This window comes from Triticum aestivum, chromosome 2B (genome assembly GCF_018294505.1).
Source record: "Triticum aestivum cultivar Chinese Spring chromosome 2B, IWGSC CS RefSeq v2.1, whole genome shotgun sequence".
Classification (NCBI taxonomy): Eukaryota; Viridiplantae; Streptophyta; class Magnoliopsida; order Poales; family Poaceae; genus Triticum; species Triticum aestivum.
The window spans coordinates 275,870,267-275,886,192 of NC_057798.1; positions in this window are offsets into that span (position 1 = coordinate 275,870,267).

Below are 15,926 nucleotides of genomic sequence, written 5' to 3' on the forward strand. Positions count from 1 at the left end.
GTTTTAGTTATCAGTATTATTATTCCCAAAAAGTTATAAAGTCTTGTCTGTCTCCCAACTGCGAGCTACCTTTTCTGCACTGCTCTGTCCGACGCTTATCTATGCGTGTGAATCTGCGGCTCACAACGTACGTGACACGTCCACCGTTATCCACGCGTGCTTCTCACAGGTTCTTTATATTATAGTCCTTCCTATAAGAGGCTTATTACTCCACCACGTGGTACGAGTGAATCCACATGATGGCGTTTTCCGTTTCCATCTCATAATCAAAGCGAGGTGCGGTAAACTATATCTACTCTATTCTGCTCTGACTAAATCCGCCAGGCGAGACCATCAACTTGTCCACCTCCTGCTATGGTGTATCCACGACCACGACCAGTTAAACCCTCAAATTCGCCTCTAAATGCATGGACTTCAAGGGAGGAACACCATATCGTTGACTAAGCTTCAAGCTAGGCTTTGCCAATACAAGACATGTGCTCGGCTGCTCGCCACCCACGACGTCTCGAGCCCAACAACAACAAACAACGATGTCTACGTGCTCTATATTCTACCAATATTCTACCAACAAAAAACTACCACATTCCATGAAACCGTATCCAGAAACTACCACTTTATAAATTTATACCAAAAACTATCACTTTTTTTATTAATCCGTGGCAAAAAACTACCACTTTCGGAAAATAACCAGTTTAGAAGATTTAAACATGTTTATGACAAGTGGGGCCCACCCGTCAGGGCTGATGTGGCAGGAAAGTCAACTTCGTTATTCCAGTCCGTTAAGTTGACCGCTATGATAGGTGGGGCCCACACGTCATTCTTCTTCCTCCTTCTCCCTCTCTCTGGCATTTTAACAAACACCTCATGTTCCACCCTGTGCGCTTGTTCCACCCTGCCTCGGACCCCATGGGCTCGAAGTAGGCGAGGTCCATCTCATCGGCGACGGCGGACGTGGCGAGCCACTCGTCGAGCGTGACCACCGCCCTCGCGTCCACCGTGCGCACGCCGGCGTCGTTGCATTTGACACATCTCCGACGGATTCGACGCCGGTGGCTTCGCCTCGTGCCCGGACCCCGCCAAGTACTTCTCCCTGCTGGAGGTCGCGGGGTCCGAGAGCTGCGCGACCTCCTGTTGTCAGAGGAGATGGCCGCGGTGCGTGTGCTGGTGTATGTCTCGCACCTACCATGGGCGGGGCAGGTGGTGCGGGCCGCCGGCGTGCCTGCCGCGGCGTTCTTCTCGTAGTCGTGCGCGGTGAACTCGTCTACGGGGAGGTGTGGGCAGGGCGGCTGGCGCTGCCAGTGATGGGCGGGCGTGAGCTGCTCGCGCACGAAGCGTTGGGCATGGAGCTGGGGCCGAAGGACCTGCCGCCATCCCCGGTCCAACGCATAGCCGCGGCCCTACTACCACGTACGGCCACGAGAAGCAGCGGTGGCGGCGGCGGCACACGAGCATGCGGCGGCGCGCGCATGGGCACGCGGTGGCGGGTTGCCTCTAGGTGGGCGACAGGGACGACGCCAGTGCTCGCCGTGGGGCACGAAGATGAGGTGTTCGTTGAAATGGCCAAGAAAGATATAGGAGGAGGAAGAAGAAAATATATACTGATGTGTGGGGCCCACCTATCATAACGGTCAACTTAACAGTCAAAATAAAATGGTGTTGACTTTCTTGCCACATCAGTCCTGACGGGTGGGCCCCAATTGTCATAAATGTGTTCAAATCTTCTAGACTGGTCATTTTCTGAAAGTGGTAGTTTTTTGCCACGGGTTAGTAAAAAAGTGGTAGTTTTTGGCACAAATTTGTAATGTGTTGGTTTCTGGGCACGGTTCCATGAAATATGATAGTTTTTGGTTAAATACTCATAAAAGTACGAAGCATCATAAACGTAATAAAAAGGCGTCGTTGTTGCCACTTCGCGAAACCGACATGACCTTGTCGACGATAGCGGGAAAGTGTTTGTGCACGTGCATCTAAGGACCAGCGCACTTTAGTCACACTTGTTGCCATTAAACTCCTAAATTGATTCAAAGTGCCTGACACCAGATCTCGCCATCCGGCAGGCATGACGAAAAATTCTAACATTGTTGCAAACAAGGAGATGGCATAAATCTTTCAAAGCTTCGTCAACTCCATCTAGATGAACAAACATGAAAAGGATTGAAGGTTGAAAGACTAACTCCAAGAAAAAGCATCAACAAATGTCTGAGCGCCACCCTTCGCGAGGATTAAAAAATCTAACCTAAAATACTAGTCGGAGCCAAGGCGTCGGGATTCCTTCTCTCTGCCACCGGCCACCAAAGTGGTAGGCAAAGGGGAGATGAATCACACGCTCATTGCATTGCGTTCATTTGTTGTTGGGTTTACTTAGAACATCATTGTTAGCATTGCACTTTACATAATATGAATCTATAAATACACTTTATGTTGGAGATATTCCCTATAGATAATAATATTTAAGTGTCATTTAATTTCAGGTCTACAGTTAATATTTATATTCTATGCTATAATTGTTACGGTTCTCGAATATGCGATTCAGATGAAACTCATGAGCATGTGTAGAGTTATAAACGGTAAAATAAGATTTCTAGTCTTGCCTCTGTGACAAGTATTGCAAGATGGTGTCTTTTTCCTAATCACGGGCTTAGTTAAGTGTAATAATAATGTCGGCAATATTGACAACACGATTTTGGAAGAACACTCGTGTTGAAATAACCCAACTAGCATGTTATACTTAAATAATATATCGTCTGAAGTCTATAGTCCATAACACAGGTGTTAACATATATATGATTCATTAGACCATGAGAGTATCAAGTCACTCCATACCGGATGGTCAACTTTGGGGTTGTCTCAACGCCATCCATAACAGGGTGATCATAACGTCAACTTACGGTCTCATCGAAAACGTATTACGAGCAACTAGATAGCTGGAGACTGGGATTTACTCCTCTGATGATGAAGGAATATTATTAGGCCCCTCTCGGTGTGACGGCATCCATCATCGTCTGGCCAGACACAGCATGAATTGATCACGGAGATGCCGGAACACAAGAATGAGAGAAGAGAACAAAACCGGTAACGAGGAAGAACAATATAGTGAGCCTATGTTGATCTAACGGGGATACAGATGTAACTCACCTCAGGTTTTGTAACATATCGTGAAGCAAAACGAATATCATATTATGACCAATGATTCACGTAAGTGAATCTAGTGCTACCCCTAGTTGGTTTTGGAGTATTGACGACAAAGTTGGTTGAGGGACTAATGCGTTTGTGAGAATTGCAGGATAACGCAGGTAGTGTCCCTCATTGATTCGGTTTACCTACCGGAAATGACCCCTAAAAATGTATGAATACATTGAAGACAATGGTGGTATGAGAAGATATTCATATTGAAGACTATGACATGAGAAGACATTGCGTGAAGACTATGGAGCGCGAAGACTGTGTGGTTTCGTTGTTTCCTTTTCTTCTTTGTTGAGTCATAGGAACCACCGTACTGTTAAGTGGGGTCCAAATGAACTAAGTCAGAGTGACTGAAGTGATGCTCAACCCAAATCCTATGTCTTCGAGCGAAGACAATGAGAGCAAATCTTATCCAGAGCTGGATGAGTCAGCTTTGCTTGTAGCCCAAGTAAAGTTGCCGTGTGTGTTTGAAATCTGACCGTTGGAACACGTGTCAGTTCCTTAGTGACTCAGGGTCATTTCGGACAAATCAGGTCGGGTTGCCTTGTGGCTATAAATAGCCCACCCCCTACACCATAAATTGGTGGCTGCTCAGAGTTAGTTTACGGCTTTTGTCGTTTTGAGAGCAACCCACCTCGAAGCCTTTGAGAGAGAAATCCTTGCGAGGACAAAGCCCAAACACCCAGAGTCAAAGAGTGTTAGGCATCACTGAAGTCTTTCTGTCTGTGTGACCTGAAGACTTATTACACTTGAGGACTATGTATCCTCCAGCCGGTTAGGCGTCACGTTCTGAGCATCCAAGAGTCATTGTGGATTGCCGGGTGAACAAAGTCTGTGAAGGTTTGGAAGTCTACCTTGAAGACTTACCAGAGTGATTGGGCGAGGACTAGGTGTCCTTAGCTCAAGGGGAATAAGGTGAAGACACGGTCTTCTGAGTTAAATCTCAGCCTCCCTAACCAGACGTACAGTTGTCACAGCAACTGGAACTGGTCCAACAAATCATGTGTCTTCAACAAGCGACTGGTCCTATCCCTTTCCATCCTTTACTTACGTTTGTCTTCGTGAAGTCACTGCCTATCTGTGTACCTGTTTGACTTCATTGCTTGACTACTACTGTTGATTGGCTTCACCCTATCTTCCATCCTGATCCTTACTACTTAGCTGCTATTAGTCCTGTACTTTCACAGCATTGCATATTTGACTATGGCTTGCTTATGGTAGTTTATCTTCCGCTGCATATCAACTAGGTCATTTCTGTTGTTTGTCTTCGAAACTTCTAAGTTTTGAAGACTTTCATAAAAATCGCCTATTCACCCCCCCTCTAGTCGATACTAGCACTTTCAATTGGTATCAGAGCAAGGTACTCCCTTGTTCTGTGTGATTCGGTTTAACCACCTAGAGTTTCAGCTATGTCGACTGCAGGATTGAGGAATGTATCTTGCCCCATCTTTGACGGTCACGAGTATCCTCGGTGGAAAGCCATGATGAAGAAGCGACTCATGGCTATGGACAGCGAACTGTGGACTGTCACCGAGATTGGTCTTACCGATCTATGCAAGATGGCGGAGGCTGATGACATTCGCAAGTACACTCTACTGAACCTCACAGCGAAGGATGTCATCTGCTCCTGCATGTCCCAAAATCAGTTCAGGAACGTCATGCACCTCAATCACGCGAAGCTAATCTGGGACCGGCTTTCTGAGGTCTATGAAAGTCATCTTAATCGTCATGATCCTTGGCTTGATGACTACAAGGAGTCTCTTAAAGAGATGACCTTTCCACCTGAACCGTCTTCATCTTCACCATGCCTCATGGCAGGGGGTGCTAAGGTAACTGAATGCTATCTTTCTGAAACTAGTGATGATGAATCGGGTGATGAATTTGGCCCCAGCTATGTGAAACTTGCTTCCCTTGCCACTAAACAACAAAGAGCTTTGGAAAGGGTTCAAAACATGCTTAGTAAGAGCGATGATATGTTGGGCGAAGAAATGGATCAATCAAAAGCTTTGGCTGAGAGTCTTCAGAGACTTCATTCTAAGTTTGACGCCCTTCAAGATCAACATAATGCTCTCTTGTCTGATCATGAGAAACTTTCTTCTGAATGTCTTCAAAGAGAGCAAGATCTTGAAAAGATAAGGGTGGATTATGAAAATCTTCTGAGGAAGAACGATTCATTTCTTGCTCAACAAATCAGCGCTGCTCAGGATGAATTTGAACCACCATGTCTAAAATGCATTGAGCGTGATAACGCTGCCTCTATTGCTGAATGTTCCACTGCTGCTACTGTTGCTCTGTCTTCAACTACTGATGTGGTAACTAACCCCTCTGCTGAGGATGCCACTATTATTGCTGATGAAAATGCTAGGTTGAAGACATTGCTTGAAACAGGGATGTACAAAAGTCTGAAAGGGCATCAGACATTGTGCGAAAGCAGATTCTGAACCGAAACCCTAGGAAAGAGGGTGTTGGGTTCGAGAGGAAAATGAATACTGATGGTTCTTACTGGAAGCCTGAGCAGTATCCCAAAACCACTTGGGTTGCTGCAAAGGAACCTTCAGTGGATCCATCCACTTTATCTGGATTTACCTATGCTAATCCTATTATCATTGATGAATCCTTTGATGCAAACTATAACCTGTTCAAAAATCAGAATGGTGAGGTGTTTGCCAGGTATATTGGTACTAACTGCAGGAATGGACCTCCTATGAAGAAGATCTGGGTTCCCAAAAGCTGCCTTGAGAATCTTCCAGTGAATGTCATCATGACACCACCAGGGAAGAAGACAAACCCCAGACCAAAGGCATCATATGGTCCAACGGCTTCATACGAACACAGGACTCACTTGAGTCACCCTAACGCCAATGTTTTGCAGGGAAATCATACTCAGACTCATGAATATGAGCATGTGTCTTCAAACCGCTATGTTCATAGAACTAAGAACTTTTCTGCTTATTCACATGAGTATCATTCATCTCCTGCAAGGCTATTTGCTAGGGCTTCAAAGCCGAAATTCTCAGATGCTGCACTTAGACTCATTGCTTCTAAGCCACCCCTAAAAATGTGGGTGGTGAAGAAGAATTAACTCTCTTTTGCAGAATGTGGTCTCCAGCCAGTAATCAAAGGCGTCCGATATTATTGCTGGGGACCTAAAACACAAAGGGACGCATGATAAAATGACTTACTATGTATTCCACATATGAATCGCTTACCTGTCATACTATGTGCTAACTTTGATCTAAGCTGTGATAATCCTAGTGTGCATCAAATGCTTATGCTTCACAACATACCTTGTGAAGCCTATCCTCCTAACTGCACTGTAGGGCATGTCACCAAAAGCTTCAGAATGGATTATTGACAGCGGATGCACTAATCATATGACTGGTGATCGAAGTCTTCTCATGGACTCAACCTTACGTCCATCCGACAAGAGTCAAATCACATTTGCTGACACTGGTAAAGGCAAGGTATTGGGTCTAGGTAGAGTTGCAATCTCTAGGGATCAACACATGGATAAAGTGATGCTTGTTGAATCCCTTGGGTTCAACTTAATGTCTATCTCAATGCTTTGTGACTTAAACATGATTGTGCTATTTGGAAAATATCGTTGCCTTGTACTAATGGAATCTGACAAGTCTCTAGTCTTTGAAGGATATAGGAAAGATGATCTATACATGGTAGATTTCTCAGCAGGTCCACAGCTTGCCGTATGTCTTCTCACAAAAGCTTCAGAATGCTGGCTCTGGCATCGAAGGCTAGGACATGCTGGCATGAGGAACTTACACTCACTCGTCAAGAAGAAGCATGTCATTGGCATCGAGGATGTCAAGTTCAAGAAGGATCATCTGTGTGGTGCCTGTGAAGCTGGAAAGATGACAAGGGCAAAGCACCCCTCGAAGACAATCATGACAACATCTCAACCCTTCGAGCTGCTACACATGGACTTATTTGGACCTACTCACTACTCCACCCTCACAACAACTACCTGTCTCTATGGCTTCGTCATTGTTGATGACTACTCAAGATACACATGGGTGCACATAATTCTCTACAAGACTGAAGTACAAGATGTCTTCAGACGATTCGCCAATCGAGCAATGAACAACTATGGCGTCAAGATCAAGCATATCAGAAGTGATAACGGCACTGAATTCAAGAACACTGGCCTTGATCTTTATCTGGATACAATGGGAATCACTCATGAATTTTCTGCTCCGTACACACCTCAGCAAAATGGCATTGTTGAGCGCAAGAACAGAACCCTCATTGAGATGGCTCGAACAATGCTCGACGAGTACAAGACACCGAGAAAGTTCTGGCCTAAAGCTATTGATATAGCTTGTCACACCATCAACCGTGTCTACATCCATAAGCTTCTGGGCAAAACATCCTATGAGCTCCTTACTGGCAAGAAGCCAAATGTCAGTTACTTCAGAGTATTTGGAGCTAGATGCTGGATCAAGGATCCCCATCACAAGTCAAAATTTGCACCTAAGGCTCACGAAGGCTTCATGCTTGGCTATGGAAAGGACTCACACTCCTACAGAGTTTTCAACCTCTTTCACTACAAGATCGTCGAAACTGTGGATGTGAGATTTGATGAAACTAATGGTTCACAAAGAGAACTCCTGCCAAGTACACTAGATGAAGCACCTCCAAGCGAATCTATCAAGCTGATGGGAACTGGTGAAATCATGCTTTCTGAAGCACAGCCTGAAGAGGAACTTATCATCTCTGCACCAAATCAACCTGAAGACAATGCTCAGACCGAAGACAATCCTCCCAATGATGACAATGATCAGCAAGAGCAAAGTCTTCGTCCAATTCATCCTCGTGTTGCAAATGAAGTACAAATTGAGAAGATAATTGATAGCATCAACGCACCTGGTCCGCTTACTCAATCAAGAGCAACACAGTTAGCAATTTTCTGTGGGCATTTTTCATTTGTATCAATATCTGAACCCAAGAAAGTTGCTGAAGCTTTTATGGAACCTGAATGGATTCAAGCCATGCAAGAAGTGTTGGAAATATGCCCTCGAGGCAATAATAAATTAGTTATTATTATTATATTTCCTTGTTCATGATAATCGTTTATTATCCATGCTATAATTGTATTGATAGGACACTCAGATACATGTGTGGATACATAGACAACACCATATCCCTAGTAAGCCTCTAATTAACTAGCTCGTTGATCAATAGATGGTTACGGTTTCCTGACCATGGACATTGGATGTCGTTGATAACGGGATCACATCATTAGAGAATGATGTGATGGACAAGACCCAATCCTAAGCCTAGCACAAAGATCGTGTAGTTCGTATGCTAAAGCTTTTCTAATGTCAAGTATCATTTCCTTAGACCATGAGATTGTGCAACTCCCGGATACCGTAGGAATGCTTTGGGTGTACCAAACGTCACAATGTAACTGGGTGGCTATAAAGGTGCACTACAGGTATCTCCGAAAGTGTCTGTTGGGTTGGCACGAATCGAGACTGGGATTTGTCACTCCGTGTAAACGGAGAGGTATCTCTGGGCCCACTCGGTAGGACATCATCATAATGTGCACAATGTGACCAAGGGGTTGATCACGGGATGATGTGTTACGGAACGAGTAAAGAGACTTGCCGGTAACGAGATTGAACAAGGTATCGGTATACCGACGATCGAATCTCGGGCAAGTACAATACCGTTAGACAAAGGGAATTGTATACGGGATTGATTGAGTCCTTGACATCGTGGTTCATCCGATGAGATCATCGTGGAACATGTGGGAGCCAACATGGGTATCCAGATCCCGCTGTTGGTTATTGACCGGAGAACGTCTCGGTCATGTCTGCATGGTTCCCGAACCCGTAGGGTCTACACACTTAAGGTTCGATGACGCTAGGGTTATAAAGGAAGTTTGTATGTGGTTACCGAATGTTGTTCGGAGTCCCGGATGAGATCCCGGACGTCACGAGGAGTTCCGGAATGGTCCGGAGGTAAAGATTTATATATGGAAAGTTGTTGTTCGGGTTCCGGAAAAAGTTCGGGTTTTTTCGGTATTGTACCGGGAAGCTTCCAGAAGGTTCCGGAGGATTCCGGAGGGGTCCGGAGGTCCGGAAATTGTTCCACCACGTCCAATACAGTAGCATGGGCTGTAGGGGGGCGCCCTAGCCTTAATGGGCCAGGGGCACCAGCCCCCCCAAGGCCCATGCGCATGGGAAGGGGAAAACCCTAAGGGGGAGGGCCTCCACTTGACTTGGGAGGCACTCCTCCCCCCTTGGCCGCCGCCCCCTCCTCAGATTGGATCTGAGGGGCCCGGCCCCCTCTCCCTTGCCCCTATATATATGTGGGGGGTGGGAGGGCAGCCGCACCACATGTTCTGGCGCAGCCCTCCCCCTCTCCCAAGTACTCCTCCTCTCCCACGGTGCTTGGCGAAGCCCTGCAGGATTGCCACGCTCCTCCATCACCACCACGCCGTTGTGCTGCTGCTGGATGGAGTCTTCCTCAACCTCTCCCTCTCTCCTTGCTGGATCAAGGCATGGGAGACGTCACCGGGCTGTACGTGTGTTGAACGCGGAGGTGCCGTCCGTTCGGCACTAGGATCTCCGATGATTTGGATCACGACGAGTACGACTCCTTCAACCCCGTTCTCTTGAACGCTTCCGCTTAGCAATCTACAAGGGTATGTAGATGCACTCTCCTTCCCCTCGTTGCTGGTTTCTCCATAGATAGATCTTGGTGACACGTAGGAAAATTTTGAATTTCTGCTACGTTCCCCAACAGTGGCATCATGAGCTAGGTCTATTGCGTAGATTCTTTGCACGAGTAGAACACAAAGTAGTTGTGGGCGTTGATTTTGTTCAATATGCTTACCGTTACTAGTCCAATCTTGTTTCGACGGTATTGTGGGATGAAGCGGCCCGGACCGACCTTACACGTACTCTTACGTGAGACAGGTTCCACCGACTGACATGCACTTGGTGCATAAGGTGGCTAGCGGGTGCCAGTCTCTCCCACTTTAGTCGGAACGGATTCGATGAAAAGGGTCCTTATGAAGGGTAAATAGCAATTGGCATATCACGTTGTGGTTTTGCGTAGGTAAGAAACGTTCTTGCTAGAAACCCATAGCAGCCACGTAAAACATGCAAACAACAATTAGAGGACGTCTAACTTGTTTTTGCAGGGTATGCTATGTGATGTGATATGGCCAAGAAGAATGTGATGAATGATATGTGATGTATGAGATTGATCATGTTCTTGTAATAGGAATCACGACTTGCATGTCGATGAGTATGACAACCGGCAGGAGCCATAGGAGTTGTCTTTATTTATTGTATGACCTGCGTGTCATTGAACAACGCCATGTAATTACTTTACTTTATTGCTAACCGGTAGCCATAGTAGTAGAAGTAATAGTTGGCGAGACAACTTCATGAAGACACGATGATGGAGATCATGATGATGGAGATCATGGTGTCATGCCGGTGACGATGATGATCATGGAGCCCCGAAGATGGAGATCAAAAGGAGCAAAATGATATTGGCCATATCATGTCACTATTTGATTGCATGTGATGTTTATCATGTTTATGCATCTTATTTGCTTAGAACGACGGTAGTAAATAAGATGATCCCTCATTAAAATTTCAAGAAAGTGTTCCCCCTAACTGTGCACCGTTGCGAAAGTTCGTCGTTTCGAAGCACCACGTGATGATCGGGTGTGATAGATTCTTACGTTCACATACAACGGGTGTAAGCCAGATTTACACACGCGAAACACTTAGGTTGACTTGACGAGCCTAGCATGTACAGACATGGCCTCGGAACACAAGAGACCGAAAGGTCGAGCATGAGTCGTATGGTAGATACGATCAACATGAAGATGTTCACCGATGATGACTAGTCCGTCTCACGTGATGATCGGACACGGCCTAGTTGACTCGGATCATGTAATCACTTAGATGACTAGAGGGATGTCTATCTGAGTGGGAGTTCATAAGATGAACTTAATTATCCTGAACATAGTCAAAAGATCTTTGCAAATTATGTCGTAAGCTCGCGCTTTAGTTCCACTGTTTAGATATGTTCCTAGAGAAAATATAGTTGAAAGTTGACAGTAGCGATTATGCGACAGTAGAAAGCTTATGTCCTTAATGCACCGCTCAGTGTGCTGAACCCCAAACGTCGTCTGTGGATGTTGCGAACATCGGACATACACGTTTTGATAACTACGTGATAGTTCAGTTAAACGGTTTAGAGTTGAGGCACCAAAGACGTTTTCGAAACATCGCGGAACATATGAGATGTTTCGAGGGCTGAAATTGGGATTTCAGGCTCGTGCCCACGTCAAGAGGTATAAGACCTCCGACGATTTTCTTAGCCTGCAAACTAAGGGAGAAAAGCTCAATCGTTGAGCTTGTGCTCAGATTGTCTGAGTGCAACAATCACTTGAATCGAGTGGGAGTTGATCTTCCAGATGAGATAGTGATGTTTCTCCAAAGTCATTGCCACCAAGCTGCTAGAGCTTCGTGATGAACTATAACATATCAGGGATAGATATGATGATCCTTGAGGTATTCGCGATGTTTGACACCGCGAAAGTAGAAATCAAGAAGGAGCATCAATTGTTGATGGTTGGTGAAACCACTAGTTTCAAGAAGGGCAAGGGCAAGAAGGGATACTTCATGAAACGGCAAATCAGCTGCTGCTCTAGTGAAGAAACCCAAGGTTGAACCCAAACCCGAGACTAAGTGCTTCTGTAATAAGGGGAACAACCACTGGAGCAGAATTACCCTAGATACTTGGTAGATGAGAAGGCTGGCAAGGTCGATAGAAGTATATTGGATATACATTATGTTAATGTGTACTTTACTAGTACTCCTAGTAGCACCAGGGTATTAAGATACCGGTTCGGTTGCTAAGTGTTAGTAACTCGAAATAAAAGAGCTACGGAATAAACGGAGACTAGCTAAAGGTGAGCTGACGATATGTGTTGGAAGTGTTTCCAAGTTTGATGTGATCAAACATCGCACGCTCCCTCTACCATCAAGATTAGTATTAAACCTGAATAATTGTCATTTGGTGTTTGCGTTGAGCATAGACATGATTGGATTATGTCTATCGCAATACGGTTATTCATTTAAGGAGAATAATGGTTACTCTATTTATTTGAATAATACCTTCAATGGTCTTGCACCTAAAGGAATGGTTTATTGAATCTCGATCGTAGTGATACACATTTTCATGCCAAAAGATATAAGATAGTAATGATAGTACCACTTACTTGTGGCACTACCATGTAAGTCATATTGGTATAAAACGCATGAAGAAGCTCCATGTTGATGGATCTTTGGACTCACTCATTTTTGAAAAGTTTGAGACATGCGAACCATGTCTATTGGTGTATACGCATGAAGAAACTCCATGCAGATGGACCGTTTGGACTCACTTGATTTTGAATCACTTGAGACATGCAAATCATACCACATGGGCAAGATGACTGGAAGCCTCATTTTCAGTAAAATGGAACAAGAAAGCAACTTGTTGGAAGTAACACATTTTGATGTGTGCAGTCCAATGAGTGCTGACGCATGCAGTGAATATCGTTATGTTCTTACTTCACAGATGATTCGAGTAGATGTTGAGTATATTTACTTGATGAAACACAAGTCTGAATTATTGAATAGTTCAAGTAATTTCAGAGTGAAGTTGAAGATCATTGTGACAAGAGGATAAAATGTCTATGATATGATCATAGAGATGAGTATCTGAGTTATGAGCTTTGGCACGCAATTAAGACATTGTGGAAATTTTTTCACAATTAATACCGCCTAGAACACCATAGTGTGATGGTGTGTCCGAACATCATAGTTGCACCCTATTGGATATGGTGCGTACCATGATGTCTCTTATCGAATTATCACTATCATTCATGGGTTAGGCATTAGAGACAACCGCACTCACTTTAATAGGGTACCACGTAATTCCGTTGAGACGACACCGTTTGGAGAAACCTAAGTTGTCGTTTCTTAAAAGTTTGGGGCTGCGACGCTTATGTGAAAAAGTTTCAGGTTGATAAGCTCGAACCCAAAGTGGATAAAATGCATCTTCATAGGACACCCAAAACAGTTGGGTATACCTCCTAATTCAGATCCAGAACCAAAAGTGATTGTTTCTAGAAACGGGTCCTTTCTCAAGGAAAAGTTTCTCTCGAAAGAATTGAGTGGGAGGATGGTGGAGACTTGATGAGGTTATTGAACCATCACTTCAACCAGTGTGTAGCAGGGCACATGAAGTTGTTCCTGTGGCACCTACACCAATTGAAGTGGGAGCTTATGATAGTGATCATGAAGCTTCAGATCAAGTCACTACCGAACATCGTAGGACGACAAGGACGCGCACTGCTTCGGAGTGGTACGGTGACCCTGTCTTGAAGGTCATGTTGCTAGATAACAATGAACCTACGAGCTATGGAGAAGCGATGGTGGGCCCATATTCCGACAAATGGTTAGAAGCCATGAAATCCGAGATAGTATCCGTGTATCATAACAAAGCATGGACTTTAGTGGACTTGCCCGATGATCGGCAAGCCATTGAGATAAATGGATCTTTAAGAAGAAGACGGACGTGGACGGTAATGTCACCGTCTATGAAGCTCGACTTGTGGCGAAGAGTTTTTCACAAGTTCAAGGAGTTGACTACGATGAGATTTTCTCATCCGTAGTGATGCTTAAGTCCCTTGGAATCATGTTAGCATTAGCTGCATTTATGAAATCTTGCAGATGGATGTCAAAACGAGTTTCCTTACCAATTTTGTAAGGAAAGGTTGTATGTGATACAATCAGAAAGGTTTTGTCGATCCTAAGGATGCTAAAAGGTATGCTAGCTCCATTGATCCTTCCATGGACTGGAGTAAGCATCTTGGAGTTGGAATGTGCACTTTGATAAGATGATCAAAGATTTTAGGTTTATACAAAATTTATGAGAAACTTGTATTTCCAAAGAAGTGAGTGGGAGCACTATAGAATTTCTGATGAGTATATGTTGTTGACATATTGATGATCAGAAATGATGTAGAATTTCTGAAAAGCATATAGGGTTATTTGAAAGGTGTTTTTCAATAGAAAACCTAGATTAAGCTGCTTGAACATTGAGCATCAAGATCTATAAGGCTAGGTCAAAATGCTTAATAATACTTTTAAATGAGCACATACCTTGACATGATCTTGAAGGTGTTCAAGATGGATCAGTCAAAGAAGGAGTTCTTGGTTGAGTTGTAAGGTATGAAGTTAAGACTTAAAGCTCGACCACAACAGAAAAGAGAGAAAGGACGAAGGTCGTCCCCTATGCTTTAGACGTAGGCTCTATAGTATGCTATGCTGTGTGCTGCACCTGATATGTGCCTTGCCACATGTCTGGCAAGAGGGTACAAAGGTGATCAAGGATTGGATCACCAGATAGCGGTCAAAATTATCCTTAGAGGAATAAGGATATGTTTCTCGATTATGGAGGTGATAAAGAGTTCGGCGTAAAGGGTTACGTCGATGCAAGCTTTAACACCTATCCGAATGACTCTGAGTAGCAAACAGGATACGTATAGTGGAACAACCATTTGGAATAGCTCCAAGTGGAGCGTGGAAGCAGCATTTACAATATGACATAGAGATTTGCGAAGTACATACGGATCTGAATGTTGTAGACCCGTTGACTAAAACTTCTCTCACAAGCAAAACATGATCAAACCCCAGAACTCACATGATGATGTGAACTAGTTTAATGACACTAGTAAACTCTTTGGATGTTGGTCACATGGTGATGTTACGTGTGAGTGTTAATCACATGGCGATGTGAACTAGATTATTGACTCTAGTGCAAGTGGGAGACTGTTGGAAATATGCCCTAGAGGCAATAATAAATTAGTTATTATTATTATATTTCCTTGTTCATGATAATCGTTTATTATCCATGCTATAATTGTATTGATAGGAAACTCAGATACATGTGTGGATACATAGACAACACCATGTCCCTAGTAAGCCTCTAATTGACTAGCTCGTTGATCAATAGATGGTTACGGTTTCCTGACCATGGACATTGGATGTCCTTGATAACGGGATCACATCATTAGAGAATGATGTGATGGACAAGACCCAATCCTAAGCCTAGCACAAAGATTGTGTAGTTCGTATGCTAAAGCTTTTATAATGTCAAGTATCTTTTCCTTAGACCATGAGATTGTGCAACTCCCGGATACCGTAGGAATGCTTTGGGTGTACCAAACGTCACAACGTAACTGGGTGGCTATAAAGGTGCACTACAGGTATCTCCGAAAGTGTCTGTTGGGTTGGCGCGAATCGAGACTGGGATTTGTCACTCCGTGTAAACAGAGAGGTATCTCTGGGCCCACTCGGTAAGACATCATCATAATGTGCACAATGTGACCAAGGGGTTGATCACGGGATGATGTGTTACGGAACGAGTAAAGAGACTTGCCGGTAACGAGATTGAACAAGGTATCAGTATACCGACGATCGAATCTCGGGCAAGTACAATACCGTTAGACAAAGGGAATTGTATACGGGATTGATTGAGTCCTTGACATCGTGGTTCATCCGATGAGATCATCGTGGAACATGTGGGAGCCAACATGGGTATCCAGATCCCGCTGTTGGTTATTGACCGGAGAACGTCTCGGTCATGTCTGCATGGTTCCCGAACCCGTAGGGTCTACACACTTAAAGTTCGATGATGCTAGGGTT